At 44.8% G+C, this 21508-nt stretch overlaps 1 protein-coding gene across 1 annotated transcript in view; it reads left to right on the top strand.

Annotated features, from left to right (window-relative positions):
- The first annotated feature begins 11546 nt into the window (after positions 1-11546).
- The window catches only part of DDR1 (discoidin domain receptor tyrosine kinase 1), a 77630-nt gene continuing 67668 nt past the window's right edge, over positions 11547-21508 (top strand). The window contains exon 1 of the mRNA XM_088481479.1: positions 11547-12191. The gene's annotated coding sequence lies outside the window, so the exon portion shown is untranslated. The remainder of the gene's footprint in view (positions 12192-21508) is intronic.

The following is a 21508-nucleotide window of genomic DNA, read 5'->3' as shown; positions in this document are numbered from 1 at the left end:
CATACACACACACACACATATATATATATATATATATGTGTATATATTATATATATATGCATATATACATATATATATATATATATATACACACATGCATACATATATATGTATATATATGTGTATATATATATATATATATATATATATATATGCATATATATATATGCGTATATATATATATATATGCAATGCATATATATATATATGCGTATGTATATATGTATGTGTGTATATATATATATATATATATATATCGCAGAGCCTCTGATTAGGGATAGCAACTGACCATTGATGGTTTGCAAACCATCGATGGTCTGACTAAAAACAAGTGGTTTGCCATTGCTGGTGGCCATCAATGTTGCACCATCGATGGCAACCCTCAATCGATGTTTAGGAAACATTGGCAGATGTGGTCTACACAGATCTCCTCGACCAATCGCTAAACAATTGATGGCTTCTAATGATGGTTGAACCATCGATGGTACAGTTGTCAATGGCCATCATTAACAGTATAACATAAAAGTCGCTATTTTTATGGTATACTGTGTTTTAAAAAAACATTTTTGCAAATAAAATAGTGATGGATAAGCTTAAAATTATGTTCTTGACATAATTAAATCATAAAAGAAACCGACAATTTTTGAGCGGTTTTTGGAAAAAGAATTCGTCAGTTAAGTGGTTAAACAACGAGCGAACTGAGGAGATTTACATGGAGCCATTTGATCATTACAATGTTGATGTATCCCAAGAGTAAATAGTGTGTCTATTAAAGAAATCATTGAATGGGCTAAAACATACAATGCTGGTACATCAAACTTGACAGTGTATTGTTAGAAATTGACTTTGTACATTCTAAAACTGGTCACTGTTTATACTACAAGTGGAAGGAGAAAAGTTTGTTCATCATAGCTGTGTAGGTGGAATCTATTGCTTGCAGGGCAAAAAACTCAGATTGTGGAATTGCAGAAGTGAAGCTGTAACTGAGTAATAAGTTCAAACTAAAAGACCGTAGAATTTGAATGCTGGGACTGTTACTGTTGACCAACAAGGATATATTGAGGCGATGTTTATTCAATTTGAATGGTGGACGCTAAACCTGTCAGCACACCAAATGATAAAACTACAAAAAAAACAAAAGCTATGTGTCCAACAATAGAGGCAGAGATAGAGGAAATTAGCAAAGTTCCTTATCAAAGTGCCATTGGAAGTAATACATGTAAGTGTTGGTACACATCCAGATTCACACGTGCAGTTGGTCGAGTTAGCCAATTTGCAATCATTCCTGGAATAGAGCATTAGATTAGATATCCTGAGATACCAGAAAGGTACAAGTTCCATTGAGACTAAAGTTCACACAACTGGAAGTTTGGATCTACAAGCTTTCTGTGTTTGGGGATCTGTGTTTGTATGATAAATGTTCCTGCCCTGGTTACCTGTTTGCAGTATTAGGTGCAGCTGTTAGCTGGGCTAGAAGGAAACAGTCTACTGTTGCCTTGTCTACCACTGAAGCTGCGTATATGGCACTTACAGAAACAGACAAAGAAGCATTGTGGGTGAAGGAGACTTTGTGTGAAATGGATCTTTTTAGGCCAGGTGATACCATCATCATAACATGTGACAATAAAGGTGCAATTGATTTGTCTTCCAGCACTAAATATCAAAGTCACTCTACACATATTGCTATAAGGCTCAATTTCATGAGAGCTGGTAGATAACACGTTAGTCTGTGTGCAGGGCCGGTTCTACCATTACGCATGGTACGCAGCTGAGTAGGGCGCCACATAGCGGAGGGCGCCTCAGCTGCGTACCATGCAGGCCGTGGGCAGACTGTGTCTCTGATACACAGCTGCACCGCGTGTGTAGTGCTGACCGGTCAGCACTACACAGCACAAACACACAAATGGCGCCGGCAGCTGTGTGTTAGCTTTAGCAGCTGATGAGAGTCAGACAGACTCTCATTGGCTGCTGCTCCCATTGCCGGAGCTGGGCATCTTCCGGCTCCCGCAGTGGGTAATGGGAGAGACGTCATGACGTCTCTCCCGTAATGCAAAGCGGCCCGGCCCAGGAGGATGGACGGAGGAGCTGATAGCGGCGGCGGGACCAGGAGCGGGTGTCAGGTAAGTGGTTTTTTTTTTTTATTACGTGTGTCTCTACTGCAGGGGGGGAAGGCTACTACTGGGAGCACTGCAAGGGGGGCTACTACTGGGAGCACTACAAGGGGGACTACTACTGGGTGCACTACAAGGGGGGATTACTACTGGGGGCACTACAAGGGGGGACTACTACTGGGGGCACTACAAGGGGGGACTACTACTGGGGGCACTACAAGGGTGGGCTACTACTGGGGGCACTGCATAGGGGGGGAAGCTCCACTGGGGGGACTACTACAAGGGAGGACTACTACTAGGGGCACTACAAGAGGGGAGACTACTACTAGGGGCACTACAAGGGGGGGACTACTACTGGGGGCACTATATAATGGGCAATACCAGGGGGTACTGCATAGGGGGGGGGAACTACAACTGGGGCCACTGTTTAAAAGGCACTGCATAAAAGGTACCACTATTGGGGGGTACTGCATGAAGGGACTACTACTGGGGGCACTATATAAGGGGCTTACCACTGGGGACACAAGGGGCACTGCACAGGGGGTACCACTACTGGGGCCACTGCATGGGGGACTACTACTGGGGGAACTATATAAGGGGCTTACTACTGGGGGCACAAGGAGCACTGCACAGGGGGGGACCACTGTAAAAGGGGGCACTGTAAAAGGGGCACTGCATAGGGGGGGGGGGCGCCAAAACATATAATCGCTTACCAAGAAATTTGGGCTAGGGCCGGCCCTGTCTGTGTGAGTTATGTAGTTAGCAAGGAGAACCTTGCTGACATGTTAACCAAGGGTCTGACGTCACACGTACTGAATGTGGACTGGAATGCATTTCAAAAGTTGATGTGTTATGCTATGTTTGTTTCTATCCTGTGTTTTTGGTTACAATGAAGCATCCAAAATGTGGAATGTCTTGTTCTTGTGTAACCAGAGACAGCCTTGAGAGAGGGGGTGTTAGAGGAGAGTGCCCTGCATGGTCTCTTGTCTCCCAATGCTGCCGGGATCCCACAGTGCCAGAGGCGCATCACTGCCTAACCTGCGACCCAAGTGCGCTACTGCGTCTACACCGCACAGCTTCAGCTCCATCCTCCATAGAGGGACGTGTGCCTGAGAGCCTCCACAGGGAGACGGGCCTAATACGCAGGAGAGAGCCTACATATTCCATGTGTCACCGCCGCTATAATGTAAGTTGGCGCATAGCCAACTGCCACCCCTATCCGTATATATACACCGGTGTGTGTTTCCGGTTATCCGCACACAACCTGCTTTACTCCATACGTTCCTGGCTGGATCTATTACATCTACCATATGCCTGTATAGTGTACCTGTTGTACATACCACTATTAACCCTGTGTTATTCTGCAACCTGTCCTGCCTGGTTAATAACTGGTCATGTGACCGAGGGCTGACCTCCATCACACACTACTGCCACCTACTGTATAATATCAACACACCTATCGGATCTGGCAATATATTGTTTCTGTGTGCGGGCTGTGGTGTTTTCTCTCTCTCTCTTTCCTACTTTCTGGCATTAATTGCTTATCTATGCCAGGGACAGACGCAGGATTTCTAGAGAGGATTTTTAAAATGATTGATGTTAGCGTTAAGTTGGCCAGTTCATAAAGAGAGCATAAATAAAAGATAAAAAGCTATAGTCTGCCTCATGCAAAGTGTAGTGTACATAATACTTCATAAGCAAACAGGGCCAGCAATCACAGTAAGCCGTTAAATGTGTCAGTAGGAGAGTTATATAGACACACTTTCTACATCTATGCATTCCCAAATCCATAATAGTCTACAGAACTCGTCTTGGTATCTGTTACAACTTGCCGCTAATGACCCTCCGATAACATTGCAACATTGAATTCTTCTTTTCAATAACTTTTCATATATACATTTGGCGGGATGTAGGGGCGGGGCGGAGGGGATGGCGAGCTATCTAGTTTAATTTTTAATTATTTTCTATGATGTCTTTATAATTATTTGTTGTACTATTCTGATTTTCTTTTGTATGGCAATTATTCCATATGTAAATAGAACCTCCGGGTTCCTCTCTTTACTGTTTGGATGATGTTATACACCATTTGCATTATTGTACAACTATTGTGATCATTGCTTTCCTTTTCTTATGAAAATGTATATTATTGTTCATTGACATGTCTGTAAATGTGGCACTTGACGCTTCAATAAAAAAATTTGTTTAGAAAAAAAAAATGTGTCGGTAGGGCCAGCTTGTCTGAGCTGAATGTTTTTTTTTTTGTTTCCACACTGGTCTATAGTATGGGCTTTAGGGGAGAGAGTCTAAAATATGAACTTTCTGTATCAAACATATTTCAATTATAAAAATAGTATGTGGTCAGGCAAAGGTTAAACATCCCATAATAAAGATACATACATAATATACCCAGTAGAAGACAGAACTGAGCTTTCTAAGTACACATTCTCCCACCTCATGGTAAGATCCCTGTTTCTTCTTGCTGGCAGCTGCTCTCTGGTCTCTTTGTGTTGTTGCACTGATTAATTAGATCCACACACACACAGCAGACTTAGTAGAAGAAGGTGCTGCCACTGGTCACCGTCCCTTATACTGCACTTTGTGGTTATATCTCTAGCAAAATTGGATTATATACACTACTGCTATTGTGCATGGTTTGAGTCACTGGTTGGTGGTGGGGGGTTTCCGGGTAACTGGATTTGCCTATCTACATGATTCCAAGTCCCTCAGCAACATCTACTTCTCCTCTAATACATGCTACCCAGAGGTACTTTAAGAGAGGAGGGGGCTCGTGTGCAGGCTCCGATCGGGCCCCCTCCTCTCCAGCTGTGTAGTAGACTCTGGCATTGTGCCAGAGTCTACTGCGCATGCGTAGGTCTCCGGAAATATGGCGCCAGTGCTGTGTTCCCAGGACATCTCTACTGCGCATGTCGGTGATTTCTGCAGCCGTGCAGCCAGCGTCGGGCTGCTGGAGAGGTACGTATATGTAATTGGGTGCAGGGTGTGCAGTGTGTGGGCCCCACCTGGACCCAGGGGCCCGTGTCCACCACACACCTTGCACCCATAATAAATACGCCCCTAATGCTACCTATGTTTTCCACTTGAAACGTCCTACCAAACACAAATATACCTGTCGCGAATAGGATAGGATCAACTGTGACATTTTGTCTCCACTCACAGCATCACAAACACAACGTCTTTCGCCTCTGCAAACTAATCCCTCATAGTGGGGACATCCACTACCGTTGCGACACGCCCCTACTACAGCGTCATCCTGAGCAGCTTTAAGAATTTGTACTCAGAGTAACAGCCAGTAAGCGTTAATGGGAGGTAACTGGGAGGGGGGGGCTACTTAAATGCAGGCATGTCATGAGCATTTTGTGGGCATCTTGGCCAGCGATTGCGTCTGTGTACGCAGTTGCAATAGCTCTGGCACCCTACTTCTGACGAACATTTTGAACAACCACAGGTTTGCTCAGAAGATTGATGATGCGACTGAAGGTGCGTCTTTTACGCGGGCGGCAGATCAGAGACGCCACCGGTGGGCATCTCTGTACATTTTTTTTTCTTATATTGTGGCAGTGGAGATGCTGAGCAGGCGGAGGGTGCCGTGAAGGTGAGCCAATGGGATGCCATATTGTTCATCCCCCAAGAGATGATACTATATACATAAGAAAAAGTGTATCAGGATCATGTCCAGTGGTCAGGTCAAGCTAGGTAGTTTTTTTGGACGTTGTTGAACACAGGAGGTGCTTAATTAACAAACTTAGGGCCTCATTTCTAACGCGTTTTATCACCAATACGAGTGATAAGTGTCACCTTGTATGATAAATGATGCTCCAGCCAATCAGCTCCCAACAGTCATTTTTCAAACAGCTGACAGTTGGGAGCTGATTGGCTGGAGCAACATTTATCATACACGGTGAAATGTATCACTCGTTTTGGTGATGAAACTCACTTACTTAATTGGGAGTTTCTCCCTTAAATATGACATTTTCCTCGGTCAACTTCTAATTTTTTAATAAATTCTCCAAGAGAGAAAGAAACGCGTTGAGGTGCACACAACTGGCAATTCATCACTGAAGTCAACAGACTCCACACTCCAGCCTCCACACTCCAGCGACCAGAGCACATCCCGTGAGGACCTCTCCAGCTGTACACGCTGGACCTACCGAACGGTTTTCGCCTCTAGTAGCAGTTCGGTTGTGTAAATTATTGGCCTCACGATGAGACCACCTTTGCATTCCTGTAGCTTGGTAAATCTGACTGCTTCAAAACACCCAGAAAAACCTATATGGTTTGCAGCTGCTGTCAGGGGTGGGCAGTTATTTCAGATGGGGGGCCACTTAAGTTTTCGCAAGCAAGGGTCAAGGGCCGCATTTAAAATATTTTGTATGTACAATAGCCATGAATAAAATTAGTTGCCTGAATGGATGTAAATGCCACTGAAATGCCACCAGACCCCTTCACGTGACTCATTGTGTGCAATCTCCTCCACCTGCCCCTTGTGTGCAATCTCCTCCACCTGCCCCTTGTGTGCAATCTCCTCCACGTGCCTCTTCTGTGCAATTTCCTCATGCACTTTGCACATTCCACCATGCACTTTATAATCCAAATACACCCATCAGAATTTCTCCCACCCAACTTACCTTTGCCACTGGAGCCCAGGCAGAGAGCTGTGACTGAACACTTACCTCCACACTAGAGCATGCTGACTGTGCAATGACTGTAAGTGGGTCTGTGTCTGTCACTTCCTGCGCAGTGCAGAGGATTGGGTCACGTGACGCGCACACAGGTCCTTTCCCCCCAGCACACAAACACTGTGAGTCTGCACATGCACAGTATATGTAGTGCAGGGGCCGCAAGCGTGGCATGCACAGTAACCAGCGTTGGACTGAATGTGCACCAGCCCTCCCTCTCTCTGCATGAAAATAATGAAGGCAGGACTTTACATCTTTCACTTTCACATTCCAAACCAATATACATAGTTATGGTAGGCAGTAGTACAATGTTTGGCACAAGAGCTGACATTCTTGCATTGTCCTGAGAGCCTCTAATATGCCCCCCTAAACAGCACACAGGTTTCCCTCAGCATGGATATAACATGCATTCAAGGGGGATTACATGTGCTTGCAATATGCCTGTCATACATAAATCAGGAATACCATATGTTGACCCATTATGCAATAACCCGCACATTCTGCTAACATACACACTAAAGGACACCCTAAATACTGACAGTGAAAAGTCACATGCCCCATCCATGTCATTAATAAGTATGTGCTTTTGTTGAATGTCATCAAATGTTAGCATCTGTTAATCCAGTGGTTCTCAAACTCGGTCCCCAGGACCCCACACAGGTCACATTTTCCAGGTCACCCAGCAGATGCACAGGTGTAGTCATTACTCACTGACACATTTTAAAAGATCCACAGATGGAACTAATTACTTCACTTGCAATTCTTTGAGGAGACCTGGAACACATGCACTGTTTGGGGTCATGAGCACAGAGCTTGAGAACCTGTGAGTTCATCAATTATACCCCTTTTATACCCCTTTTACACCAGAGCAAAAACCTGGGTTTTTTCTGGGTCTACCCGGGTCGCAGCTCAGTGTAAAAGGGTCCCTGAAAAATAACCCAGGTTAAGTGACCCAGCAATCCAACCCAGGTAGCTACCAGGGTTGGACCCAGGATGGACCCGGGTAATGGTGCAGTGTAAACGGTGCAACCCGGGTTATCTGACCTGGGTCATGCCTAAAATGAGCTGATTGGTGGTTGTGGAGCATTCACCGCCCACTTTTTATGACCTCACAGGTTTAGCAGGGCAGACTTGAGTTCAGTGTGAACAGGGCTGATCTGGGAATAACCCAGATCGAAGGTGCAGTGTAAATGGGTCTGACCTGGGTCTGACCAGGGTTGGAACCATGTCCAAAAACCCAGGTCGGACCTGGGTTTTTGGTGGAAAAGAGGTATTAGACATATAGCAAAAACCTGGGTTTTTTGGTCGTGAACGTGCATCAAACCGGATTTTCGCTATGTGTGAACAGAAACGACCCTGGTCGAAGTCCAGGGTCCATGACCCTGCTTTATACCAGGGTTTTGCCCGGGTGCAACCCAGGTAGACTCTAGTGTGAATGCATCCAACCCAGGTTTTTAGACCCAGGTTTTTAGAAAACCTTCTCATTGGATGTTCCATGCACCTGCTGATGACATCAACTGCAGTCACACAGACCACATGACTGGGGAACAAAAGAATTTAAGTGTGTATTATTTTTTGCTTACATTTTTTATGTGAAAATTTTGTCTTTGTATAGACCGCAACTTTCTAGAGCAGTGGTGTGTCAAACTTGGGCCCTCCAGCTGCTGTGGGACTACATATCCCAGCATGCCTTGCCACAGTTTTAGCTTGCCCTAATAGCAAAACTCTGGCAGTGCATGCTGGGATGTGTAGTTCCACTGCAGCTGAAGGGCCCGAGTTTGACACCACTGTTCTAGAGGCTATATTCATAATTTTCTTATATTGTAATTGTAATGTAAACATTTATTGGTTTTCAATAAAAAAAAAACATTGGAAATAAACAAACTGTGGTATTTACGCTAAAAATGCAAATTTTTATATTATGCCATTACTGTGAACAAAAAAAAATATGTATCCCCTTTAAATCCACACCAAATTCCAGGGCAGACCCAGGTTTAGTGTGAACATATCAGACCCTGTTATTTCCCGGGTCTCACGTGTAGTGTGAAAGGGAGTCTCAAGCAAAAACCCAGGTCTGAGCAGGTAAATTCCTGGGTCATATATCTGAAAGTGATATTACCAGGAGGACAGAGTTTTGGAGTAAAAGAACTGACTGCAGCTCCCCACAGCCTCCTGTGGGCAGTTGTGGAATTGCAGGATCAAACTGAAATTGCACTTGTTCTAAATTCTAGAGGAAGGCTGGGCAGATTATCCCCTCACCAGCCAAATCCTGCGGATTGCCATGTGATGCCCGTGTCAATGTTAACTATTGCCTGCTGTGATATTGGGCATGCAAAACATTTACATGGCTGCAGTCACAATTACTATTGTACTTTTTCACAAATTTTTGCTGCTCAGTCATATAATGTGTGAAATAATTTACTAGGCCCATTTTAGAGAGACTGAGGGAGATGTAAGAAGAGGCAGTAAGTGCCGAATGTGCTATAATAACCGGCGCTATTTGCCACATACATTGAACCTTGTAATGTATGAAAGCAGATCATGTAGAGAAAAATCCCTTTTCTCTACATTATCTGCAAACATCTAACGATTTCAGGCGATGGAAAATCATTCACAAGTTATTAAACAACGATAAACGCATATCGGCAGGATTAGCTGCCGGTATGTGCGCTAACCTGCGGCGACTGAGCGGCTTCTGTGGGTGTCTCAGGCTGTGCTCGAGATCTCGTCATGGTTGTGAGAACTCGCGCACGCACAGTAGGGCCGGCCAGGAGGCTGATGCGCTGTAGGTTTTGCATGGATTACAGACGGGGGGAGTTTTCTCTCCCTCTCTCTGGCGGCCGAGATGCCTTGACAAGAGGCAAAGCAGCAAGATCTATAGCGGCACAATAAGCCCCTCTGTATCAGGCCATAGCACCCTGTGGGGTCTATTTACTAAGCAGTGTTAGGAGACAGAGTGGAAAGTGATAAGCTGCCAGCCAATCAGCTCCCAACTACCATCTCACAGGCTCACATTGAAAAATGACAGTTGGGAGCTGATTGGCTGGCACCTTATCACTTTCCACTCTGTCTCCTAACACTGCTTAGTAAATAGACCCCTGTATCTAACCAGCTTCCTTGAAACTATAGGGGTACATTTACTAAAGTGAGAGTTTTTAGAAGTGAGTTTTTAGAAGAGATGTTGCCCATAGCAACCAATCAGATTCTAGCTATTATCTTCTAGAAGGAGCTAGTTAAATGTTAAGTAGAATCTGACTGGTTGCTATGGGCAACATCTCTTCTAAAACTCACTTCTAAAAACTCTCCCTTTAGTAAATTTACTCCTAGGACTCATTATACCTGGCTCTATGCCAAAGCTGTTACTAATAGTTTAACCGTTATCTCATTTATCTAGTACGTTCTGCAAAATGACAGCAGCTGGTTGGTTGCTATGGGTAACATCTTCACTTGCCCTCTTCAGAAGGTTTGATAATACCCCCACCCATATTGAGGCTCTTTAGTTCTAATGTCACCATGTTACGTTATCACTGGTGCACAGGAACAGCTTGGCCGCAGTGTGTAGTCGGCTGGCAACCAGCAGCCTTAAGAGAATGAAAGAGTCAGGTAGCCAATAGGATCCGAGCTACTGTTCCCACCTAGTGTGAAATTCCTGACGGTCAGCTCGGGGCCTGGGCCAGTCTGATGGGTGTGAGGTTTCACCGCTCAGTCGGGGTCCAGGTATGATGGCACACTGAAGCAAATTGCAAAATGATACTTCCACATTAATCCCCCCCTGTGCCAGTCTCCTCCAGCAGGAGAGTCTGCTCCAGAAATACGCTCATATACTAATTATAAAATATGACTGGCTGGACGCCCATTCTGTGACACAACCAGGGGTATCGACTTGTGTGTGTGTTTGTGTGTGTGTGTGTGTGTGTGTGTGTGTTTGTGTCTGTCAGCTATTTACTAACAAAGGTCGAATGCGTTATAAAACATAGCAATGTCAGCCATTTGATTTGATTAATCCCCATAACCTTCAAAAGGGCCGCACATTACCCTTGATCTCTGTAATAAGTCAAAATAAGAATTTTTTGGGCAAGTTACAAGCTATACTGAACAAATCTGACCATTAAAGTGCTACAGCTGAGGTCTCGGAGGGCCGGATGTGGCCCTGGGCCACTTGCTGCCCGTCAGGGAAGAGATAGGGGAGGCCAGGAGATGCTGGGAATGAAATTAGAGGAACTACAAGCAAGAATGATTATAAACAAATATTTTACAGGCCCCCTGACCTGTGGTGCCCTGTGCGATGGCACCATCCGCACTACCCTAGCTACGGCCCTGCTTTTCAGTATTATCCATCCAGGTGCAATGTCTGTTTCGTTATCCCCTGTATAAAAAATATATGAGTTGTTCGGCTCTACCCTGTTCTTTTCAGCAAATTAGCGCAAGTTTGGCTTTATCTCATTGGCTATCCAAAACATGTGAGATAATAAGCCAACAAGATGACGTTTTCCAGATCCAAACGTAAATGAGTAAAACCGAAACGCTCATCTCTAATAAAATACCTCTGTCAAAAAAAACAACTCTCAGGGACTGACCAAGCTACCTGTCTCTCGATATCGATGTATGTTTGTCTTTCGATATCAGTGTCTGTCTGTCTGTCTGTGGTCGCTGCCTGTGTCACTACATCACTGGGAGCCTCTGTCAGAGTGAGTTATAGCAGCAGGTGGTAGGAAGGAGGGGGAGAACAGAGACACAGAGACTGAGGAGGGGGGAATACATTTGGGAAGTGGGAGAGCAAGGAGAGGCCTGATAGAAAAGACACAGAGAAACCGACCAGTGGTGACTATAGAAAGGAAAGTGAGTTGTTTTGGGGGATGCAGGATAGGAAACAGGCTGTGGACAGAAAACTTAGTTTAAAAGGAGAGAAGCTGCAAGTACTGTGGTGTGACATAGAGGAGCTGAAACAGGATCTCTGCAAATGACAGAAGAAGCATCAAAGTAAGAAAAGTTAGACTACAAGAAAAAAAGTGGAGGACGTTGATGAGTTGGGACATATAAGGGCCACAAACATTTTTGGGGTGTCAAGACTGGTAACATGAGAGAGGGGAGGCGCAGAAGAGAGAAATAATAGGTCTAGAAATAAGAACTATTGGGAATTCTGAGTAATGGACCTCAGCAGGAATCCCCTCCATGTGGGAGCAGCCGAATCAGAAACGTTATAGGATTACCACATACAGTGAGTCCTGCTACCATCTACCACAGATAAATACTCTACAACGCTCCTGGCTACTGCACACACAGCAGTCTAAGGGAAGACCCCAGCCCTCCATAGGAACAGAAGCTCCCGACACTTCATATTGAGCGGCTGGGAAAACACTGTGAAATTAAGTCAACGCTTGTTGTAAGTACATTTCCTCCCTCGTCATGTCCTAGCTGGCATTTGTTTGTAAAATATTTCTGCTTTATGTATTTATTTTCTGTTTAGTAAGTTTAGCAGGTATATGATTTTTTTTTTTTTCTACTTTTAACCTGATGTATTATAGCAGTTATGGGCAGTGTATTATTACTAGTGTATGCCAGTCGGGACATTGGACCCCTCTCAATTGTATTTCTTTATAGTACATACAGATGTGTCCTCTTGCATCTCTGCCGCTGCAAACGTGCGCAGGCATCACGTCATGCATTTAGCCATGGCTGCGTTCGCCACAGTACGCCATGCCGCATGCTGCGTTTGCAACATACAATGCTATGGAGAAGCGGGTGCGAACGCTGCATGCGTACCCATTTGCGGGTGTGCGACTCGCGCCATACGTGGATAGATTTGCCACACAAGGGGCAAAAATGCAAGAGGACATATCTGTACATTGTAGCTAAGGTCGGATTGAGATTTGTGGGTGAGCAAGTTGTGGTGCCCCATGCTGACCCGCATATGTGTAACATCTGTACCCCTGCTCAGCGTGTATAAGTGCAGGTTGAGGTTCTCTGCATAGACGGTCTGTAGTTATTGTGGTGTGGCCGTACTAGAGCACCGGTTAGCAGGCACGTACAGCGTTCTGGCCCTGATTCAGAGCCGCTCGCAAAAAGCGAGCGCTCGCTCTGAATCAGGGCAGCCTCCTGGTCTTGCGCACACGCAGTGCGCACTGCCCGGCCATCGACACGGTTGCTAGCGGGTCTGAATCAGGCCCTCTGTGTCTGGTGCAGGCCGCACTGCCACACTGCGAGGAGGGTGGTGGGTGTCACGTGGCAGGCAGGGGCAATTAACTTGTGAGTTTCTATTATTAAGTTGGGTCATTGGTCCCAGGGGTAGTACCCAGTTGCCCCACTCATGTCTCTCTGTCTCTGATTATAGCAAATGTAATTTATTATTTATTTATATAGAGAGCACGCAAAATATGCATTGCTTTACATATAATATTTAAGCTGGGTACGCACTCTGCGATCCACCGCACGATATATCATTCCAACACAGATCGGAATAATATATATTGAGCCGATCGCATAGTGTGTCCGCCTGATTGCACGTGCCCGCGGGTCATTCGTCGCATGTTGCACAGCAGATGAAACTTTGCGATGAACAACTCCATACCGATAAATGCAGCATAGAACGATACATTGCTCCGTTGTACACCATATCGTGCAGAGTACGGACAGCGCAATGTATTGTTTCATCGTACCATCCCATCAGCTGAGTACACACCTATACAATCGCCAGGCTTGCGATATTGAGAGAACGGATGTTGGATTATATTGGTGTGTACACTGTCCCGATGCAGGAGCATTATAGTGTACACTCTAGGTCTGGAGCGGGGCAGGGCGCCTGACTGTAGAGAGGGCACTCTTGCGCCGAAAAGGGGTCGTGGCCATGAGAAAAGGGGGTGTGTTTTGAAGACATGCCTCCTTTTCATCACTCTTGGGGATGTGCCCAACACTTATGAACATGCTGGGCTGTCCCCAAGCTCTCCCCTCTCTGTGAATAGATGCCGTGCGCAGGCCCATGGGGTGTAGATGGCACCCGGCATGTTGTTTTAGCCTAGCGGGAATGCTAGCGTTAGCCGATAAACGGCTTATAACGCTCCTGCAATGGCCAGGATAGGGTGGTGGAATCTCATATGCTGTTTAATATTTATCAGGACGATCCCATAGAGAGATCAGGTATCTGAACAGTGTAAGTAGTAATGTACAGTATATATGTGCGTGTGTGTCTATATATGTGTGTATGTGTGTCTCTCTCTCAATCTGTATATATATATATATATATATATATATATATATTATATATACACACACACACAGGCAGCCAGATGTGTGTGTGTGTATATATATATATATATATATATATATATATATATATATTTATTTATAAAATAAGAAAAAAAAATAACTAAAAAAAAAAAATACAGTGTGTATATATATATATATATATATATATATATATATACATACATACATACATACATACATACATACATACATACACATACAGTCAGGTCCATCATAAATATTGGGACATTGACAGAATTTTCAGATTTTGGCCTCTATTCACCACCACAATGGCTTTGAAATGAAACAAGCAAGATGTGATTTAACTACTTTGTTGCAAATCCTTTGCAGGCAATTACAGCCTGAAGTCTGGAACGCATAGACATCACCAGACACTGGGTTTCATCCCTGGTGATGCTCTGCCAGGCCTCTACTGCAAATGTCTTCAGTTCCTGCTTGTTCTTGGGGCATTTTCCCTTCAGTTTTGTTTTCATCAAGTGAAATGCATGCTCAATCGGATTCAGGTCAGGGGATTGACTTGGCCATTGCATAACATTCCACTTTTTAGCCTTAAAAAACTCTTTGGTTGCTTTTGCAGTATGCTTCGGGTCATTGTCCATCTGCACTGTGAAGCGCCGTCCAATGAGTTCTGAAGCATGTGACTGAATATGAGCATATAATATTGCCCGAAACACTTCAGAATTCATTCTGCTGCTTTTGTCAGCAGTCACATCATCAATAAATACAAGGGAACCAGTTCCATTGGAAGCCATACATGCCCACGCCATGACATTACCACCACCATGCTTCTCTGATGAGGTGGTATGTTTTGGATCATGAGCAGTTCCTTTCCTTCTCTTCTCTTCCCATCACTCTGGTACAAGTTGATCTTTGTCTCATCTGTCCATAGGATGTTGTTCCAGAACTGTAATGGCTTTTTTGGCAAACTCTAATCTGGTCTTCCTGTTTTTGTGGCTCACCAATGGTTTACATCTTGTGGTGAACCCTCTATATTTACTCTTTTGAAGTCTTCTCTTGATTGTTGACTTTGACACATATACATCTACCTCCTGGAGAGTGTTCCTGATTTGGCCAACTGTTGTGAAGGGGTTTTTCTTCGCCAGGGAAATAATTCTTTTGTCATCCACCACAGTTGTTTTCCGTGGTCTTTCCGGGTCTTTTGGTGTTGCTGAGCTCTCCGGTGTGTTCTTTCTTTTTAAGAATGTTCCAAACAGTGATTTGGCCACACCTAATGTTTTTGCTATCTCTCTGATGGGTTTGTTTTGATTTTTCAGCCTAATGATGGCTTGCTTCACTGATAGTGACAGCTCTTTGGATCTCATATTGAGAGTTGACAGCAACTGATTCCAAATGCAAATGTCACACCTAGAATCAACTCCAGACCTTTTACCTGCTTAATTGATAATGAAATAACGAGGGAATAGCTCACACCTGTCCATAAAATAGCTTTTGAGTTGATAGTGCCATTACTTTTGGCCCCTTAAAAAGTGGGAGGCACATATTGAAACTGTTGTAATTCCTACACCGTTCACCCAATTTGGATGTAATTACCCTCAAATTAAATCTGAAAGTCTGCAGTTAAAGCACATCTTGTTTGTTTCATTTCAAAACCGTTGTGGTGGTGAATAGAGGACAAAATCTGAAAATTCTGTCAATGTCCCAATATTTATGGACCTGACTGTATATTATATATAAGAATATATTATATATATATATATATATATATATATATACATATAGGGTCCCCCACCAGTGTGTTGCCCAGGGGCCCCCACAGACCTTAATCCGGCCCTGCACAGGTTGCACTACCCTAGTTACGGCCCTGGTAACAGGGAATAATAGCATACAGAAAACTACACAGCAAATCTACAGTACTGTAAGTAGAATGCTAAACATCTCGAGTTCTGTCAGGCTGTGTAAACATTTACATACTGTATATATGTGAATAATTCCCAATCTTTGAAGCTGGACATCGCATTGGAACATGACTTTTATTGTAGGTTTGGTGGTCCTTTAAACGAATTAATGAAGCTACTGAATTCCATAAATGTGTTATTGACCCATTGAACATGCCGCTAGGAAGCCATACCTTCCATTCAATGCCATTTCTAATGGCTTTATTACAATACCTCTATAGAAAATGATGCAAAACAGCTGCAGCGAAACCACACTTCAGCCAGATGCATATAAAGTGCAGCTCTTAGGCACGCTGTATGGATTATATTTTATGAACATTACCTATTATGTTTGACTGATACTGTGAAGTAAGTGGATGTGAAGGCACTTAGTGGGTTGAACCAATATTCATAAGAACGCAACCCAGAGATGTCTATTCCCTAACCAGTTACATTACTCGGTCATATATGTCAACTTTCTGTACTCGACCAGGAGATTCAGTGTGTGTGTGTGGGGGGTGGATGTAAGATTCAAGTGGGAAGTGAAGGAGGTATAACACAAGACCCCATGCCATGACGTGCAATGCTGCAATTTGCATCATCGAGCAGCGATGGAGTACAGCAGCGATGGGGTACAGAGCATAAATGACGTGTTATGCAGTACATCATGTTATCTTATCCCTATCAGGGGGCTGGCCTACACTAGCAGTAGTCTGAAAGAAGTCCCTAAAAGTGAGAAGGAGAAGGAAAGTATAATATAGGTACAGGGCACACTTCCTGTGATCCTGTTGGAATTATTGATGAAGTTCTGTAGGAGCCTTAGGAGGTTATTTACTAAGCGTCGGGTTGTAAAAACCCGGAGCTTATGATCCTGTCTGTGCCCGATATTTAAAAGGGCAAGGTTTTTACTAGTTGTGTCTTGCTAGTAAAAGCATTGCCCTTTTAAATATCAAGCATAGGGGTCTATTTAATAAGCAGTGTTAGGAGACAGAGTGAAAAGTGATAAGAAAGTGATAAGGTGCCAGCCAATCAGCTCCCAACTGTCATTTTTCAAACACAGCCTGTGAGATGGCAGTTGGGAGCTGATTAGCTGGCACCTTATCACTTTCTTATCACTTTTCACTCAGGGCCTGATTCAGAGCCGGACGCTATTTGCGGACGGTCATTCCATATTTAAATTGAGCGCTCGCTCTTTGCGGTTTGTTGACGCCTCTATGTCTGAGCGAGCGAGCGAACGAAAAATGCGCTCGCTATTTTGTAAAGACGCCCCTTTGCCGTTCGCATCACACGTCATCTCCGGTATTTATTAGATTAATCGGGTGCATCGAAAGGCATCTGAACTGCTCGCAGTGCTTGTGGTAGGTTTTTCTTACCGCTATCACTGCGAGCAGTTCAGGCTAAAAGACAACCAAGTGACGTGGTCGATGCTGCTCCTTTACTAATTATGCACTCCCATTAAACGCCCTTTTGACTGTTAGGCACGCCTGCGTTCAGATCTCCACTCCCCCGTTTTCAAGCACCTTCCCCTGTTACCACCCACAAATGGTACATTCTGTCAATCAAACATTACGCGATTCGGCGTGAATCACGTCACCGGCCCTCCGCTGTGGGGGATTCTCATACAATTGCGGGGGGGTGGGGGCAGGAGGGGTCGGCGGCTGCCGTGAGGCTTGCCTGCTTTTCCGTGGGGGGGGGGGCTGGGAGCGGCACCTGATTTTCGTGAGGCTCCTGGCCAAATCGGGAGGGTAGGAAAGTATGCCTTTAGACCAGTGGTTACCAAACTTTCTTAATTCATGGCGGCCTAGAATACCTACATTTATTTCACAGCACCCCTAGGCCTAATGTTTCTTATTGACAAATTCAGCAGAATATGTTATCCTTAGGTTCAATTATGTGGACAGGGTTCCGCTTCCGTTTGAACACATATATTATGATTGGCAGCCACTAGCTCTGGGTTTGACCATAAATAGTTTTGTTTTGTACTGGACCACCAACCCGCGGCGATGGCACTCCTGCAAGGGCCTCACAGCACCCAGTTTTGGCACCACTGCCTTGATAATTTCATTAGTTCCTAATGGGTGGATAGGTTGCATTCACTTCACAGATTGCTTCAGCCTGCAAAATGGCTTCTTACTCCGTGAGTAGGCAATGCATACTCTGTCTTACCAGATAGCAACTGAACTAACCCCTTTACGAGTGGATTAGGAAACTTCTTTGTATTTGTCTATTAGTACAGAGCTACGCCTCAGAGGTTTTTTACCAAAGTGCAAATCTGCATCAATTTCTAGTGGCCAATCAGCAATTAGCTATGATCATTCTAATGCAAATTTGACATTGAAAGTAAATACCTGATTGGTTGTTTGATTTAATGTTTTTCACATTTGCCGCTTAGCACCCTCTTACTAAATGACCTCCATTACATAAACATATTACACAGTGATGTATAGCTGCTATCTAAATACTATGGGACATATTTATTACATCCCGCACTTTAATTGCAGATGAGATGTGATAATAATACTGATAATTGCAATTACCGTCCTTTGGGTGCTGGGACAGAGCCTGCGAGCAAGTCCTGTCCCAGCGAAGGATTAGAAGCATAGGGATAGTTACCACCATCACTCTGCTTTTCCAGAAGATCTCTCTCTGTGGAAGAGTAGAAGCCTACAGGGCTGCTTTTGTGATCAAAAATATATCACCCCATAGATACTTTTTGTGGATACTTGAAACTTGTGGGAATCCCCCCGCAATATATATAATTTTTTTTTTTTTGGGGGGGGAGATATCCTGCAAATTTATTTTGATAATTACACCCCTTAATCTCATATATAAATATAAATAACAATTAGGGTAACATAGGTATCTAATATATACACATATAGATAGTATCTATAAACTGCCAGCTGTTTGAAACAAGGGGACATTTTTATATAATGAAAGATTTTTATAACTGTTTAGTAGCTGTGAGCCATCATATTATATATTCAGATGAATGTACTGCATTCAGCAAAGGACTTCAACCTTGACGGTTTTCCGTCACGGCACTGGAACATGGGGCCTGATTCAGAGCCGCTCGTAAGCGGCCGCTCGTTCGTTCCGAGCGATGTCTGCACAACTGCGCATGCGTACGGATCGTAATAATACGCATGTGCGAACCAGTCAGTGCGGCCGAAAATCGTTTGTTCGTTAAATAGCGAAGGCCTGCTATTTTGAGTGACAGGAGGAGGCGTATGTGGGTGGTAACAGGGGAAGGTGCTTGAAAACGGGGAGTGGAGATCCGAACGCAGGCGTGCTTAAAGGTCAAAACGGGCGTTTTATGGGTGTGCATAATTAATACAGCAGCGTCATTGACCACGTCACTGGGTTATTTTATAGTCAGAACTGCTCGCAAGATTGCGGTAGGAAAAACCAACCACAAGAATAGCGAGCAGTTCATACGCTGGTCGATGTACTCGATTAATCTAATAAATAGCGGACATGACGTAGGATGCAAGCGGCCAGAGGGCGTAGTTTTCCAAAAAACGACCGCATGTTTGGTTCGCTCGTTCAGACCTAGAGGCGTGAACAGACCGCAAAGAGCGAACGGTTCATTTGAATAGCCACCCCTATTTTCTGGACGAGCGAGCGCTAATTGCTCCCGGCTCTAAATCAGGCCCATGGAGCGATGTCTTTGACTTTTTTCTCCTTCAGTTTCCGCCTGCTCGGTGGTATTCCTCTTGTTCCTTATTCAATTAGCTTAAGCTTTGCTATCGTGAGGCTCGTTGCCCTTTTGAGTGATGAAAACAGTCCACAGACTCCGGTCCAGTAAAGTGTCTTTATCTATGACAAAGGTCTTAGGGACACGAAAGCTGGCCCTCACACGCTGAGATTTTTCATTTTTCATGAGTAACAATTTAATCAGAAAATGTTGCATTTCTTAATCAATTCCACTATGTAGAAAATACATTCTGAAACAAGGATAAGAACATTTCAAGGTCACTGTATGAGTTCACCAAAAATATTTGTACTGTGGAATAAAATCTCACCGTTATATGGCGTACTTTAAAGAGGGAACAATTTTGTGTATGGTGTTGTTCTCTGTGACCGCTAGTTATGTCTGGGAACTACAGTATATGATAAACCATGCCTCAAATATTGTAGCAGGGTGAACTGGAATCAGATGACTTTTTGTGAACTGGTGTTGTGTCGACAACTCACCTCCCCATATGCACTTCTGTTCGTACAAGTGCTAGAGGTGCTCAGCAATATAATTCCAAACTGTCCCAAAAGTCCCACCTGTTCGAATGGAGGAGAGTCCTCTAAATTGGGACTGTCCAAACAACATTGACACCGCTGGTAGGTATGGAAAACATGATCTTATACTATAGTTATAAACTGTCCCTAATTACCAGAAACTAGGTATTGGACAGTGGCCTTTAATGAGTAACAACCATCAAGTGGTTTGATGGCACAAGAGGGCCTGATTCAGAGCCAGACGCTCTGAAAGAGCGCTCGCTCTGAATCTGGGCGTTTCTTTTTGGGTTTTTAGTGCGGCCTCCTGGCCGCTCGCATAGCTGTGGGTGACCGGCGCGCATCAAAAAATGGGCAGGGTCACTTAAAAATGGGGCGTGTCAACAGACACACCCCTTTATTTTCACACTGACCATTCCTATCCATATGCACTTTAACCCCAGTAGTACCCCTTATACAGTACCCCCAGTATGCAGTTGTGGTCCCTCTTATGCAGGCCCATAGTAGTGCCCCTTATACAGTACCCCCAGTAGTGGCCCCCCCAAATGCAGTGCCCCATGTAGTGTTCCCCCTTATGCAGTGCCCCCAGTAGCAGTCCCCACAATGCAGTGCGCCCAGTAGCGGTATTCCCTTATGCAGTTCCCTTTATATGGGCCCCCATTAGTAGTACCCCCCTATGCAGTGCCCTCTATATAGTCCCCCCAGCAGTAGCACCCCCCCATGCAGTTTTCCCAGTAGTGGTCCCCCTTATGCAGGCACCCAGTAGTGATCCCCCCTATCCAGTGGCCCCTGTAGTGGCCATTCCTATTATTGCCCCCAGTAATGGTCCCCCGAGTGCAGTGCCTCTAGTAGTAGGCCCCTTTTATAATGCCCCCAGTGGTAGTTCCCCCCCAAGTAGTAGTCCCCAGTAGAGGTTCCCCCTCCCGATTAAGTGCCCCCAGTAGTAGCCCCCCCCAGTAGAGGTCCTCCCAATAATGGTGCCCCCAGTAGTAGCCACCCCTCCCCCGTTGTGCCCCCACCCCCAGTAGTAGCCACCCCCCTCCCCCGTTGTGCCCCCAGTAGTGCAGATAGGTTAAAGAAAATATATATATAAAAATATACTTACCTGAATCCACGCTGCTGCTGCTCCAGTCCGCGACGCTGCTCCCGCAGCCGCCCGCCAGTCCTCCCGGGCTGGCACGCTCAGCATTATGGGACAGACGTCATGACATCATGACGTCTGTCCCATTACCCACTGCAGGAGCCGGAGTGGGTGCTGCAGCAGTCAATGAGAGTCTATCTGACTCTCATTGGCCGCTGTTTAACACACGCA

This window comes from Taudactylus pleione, unplaced genomic scaffold, assembly GCF_031769625.1.
Source record: "Taudactylus pleione unplaced genomic scaffold, aTauple2 ptg000274l, whole genome shotgun sequence".
Classification (NCBI taxonomy): Eukaryota; Metazoa; Chordata; class Amphibia; order Anura; family Myobatrachidae; genus Taudactylus; species Taudactylus pleione.
The sequence above is the reverse complement of the archived record's forward strand: the minus strand, read 5'-3'. Positions and strand labels throughout refer to the sequence as shown.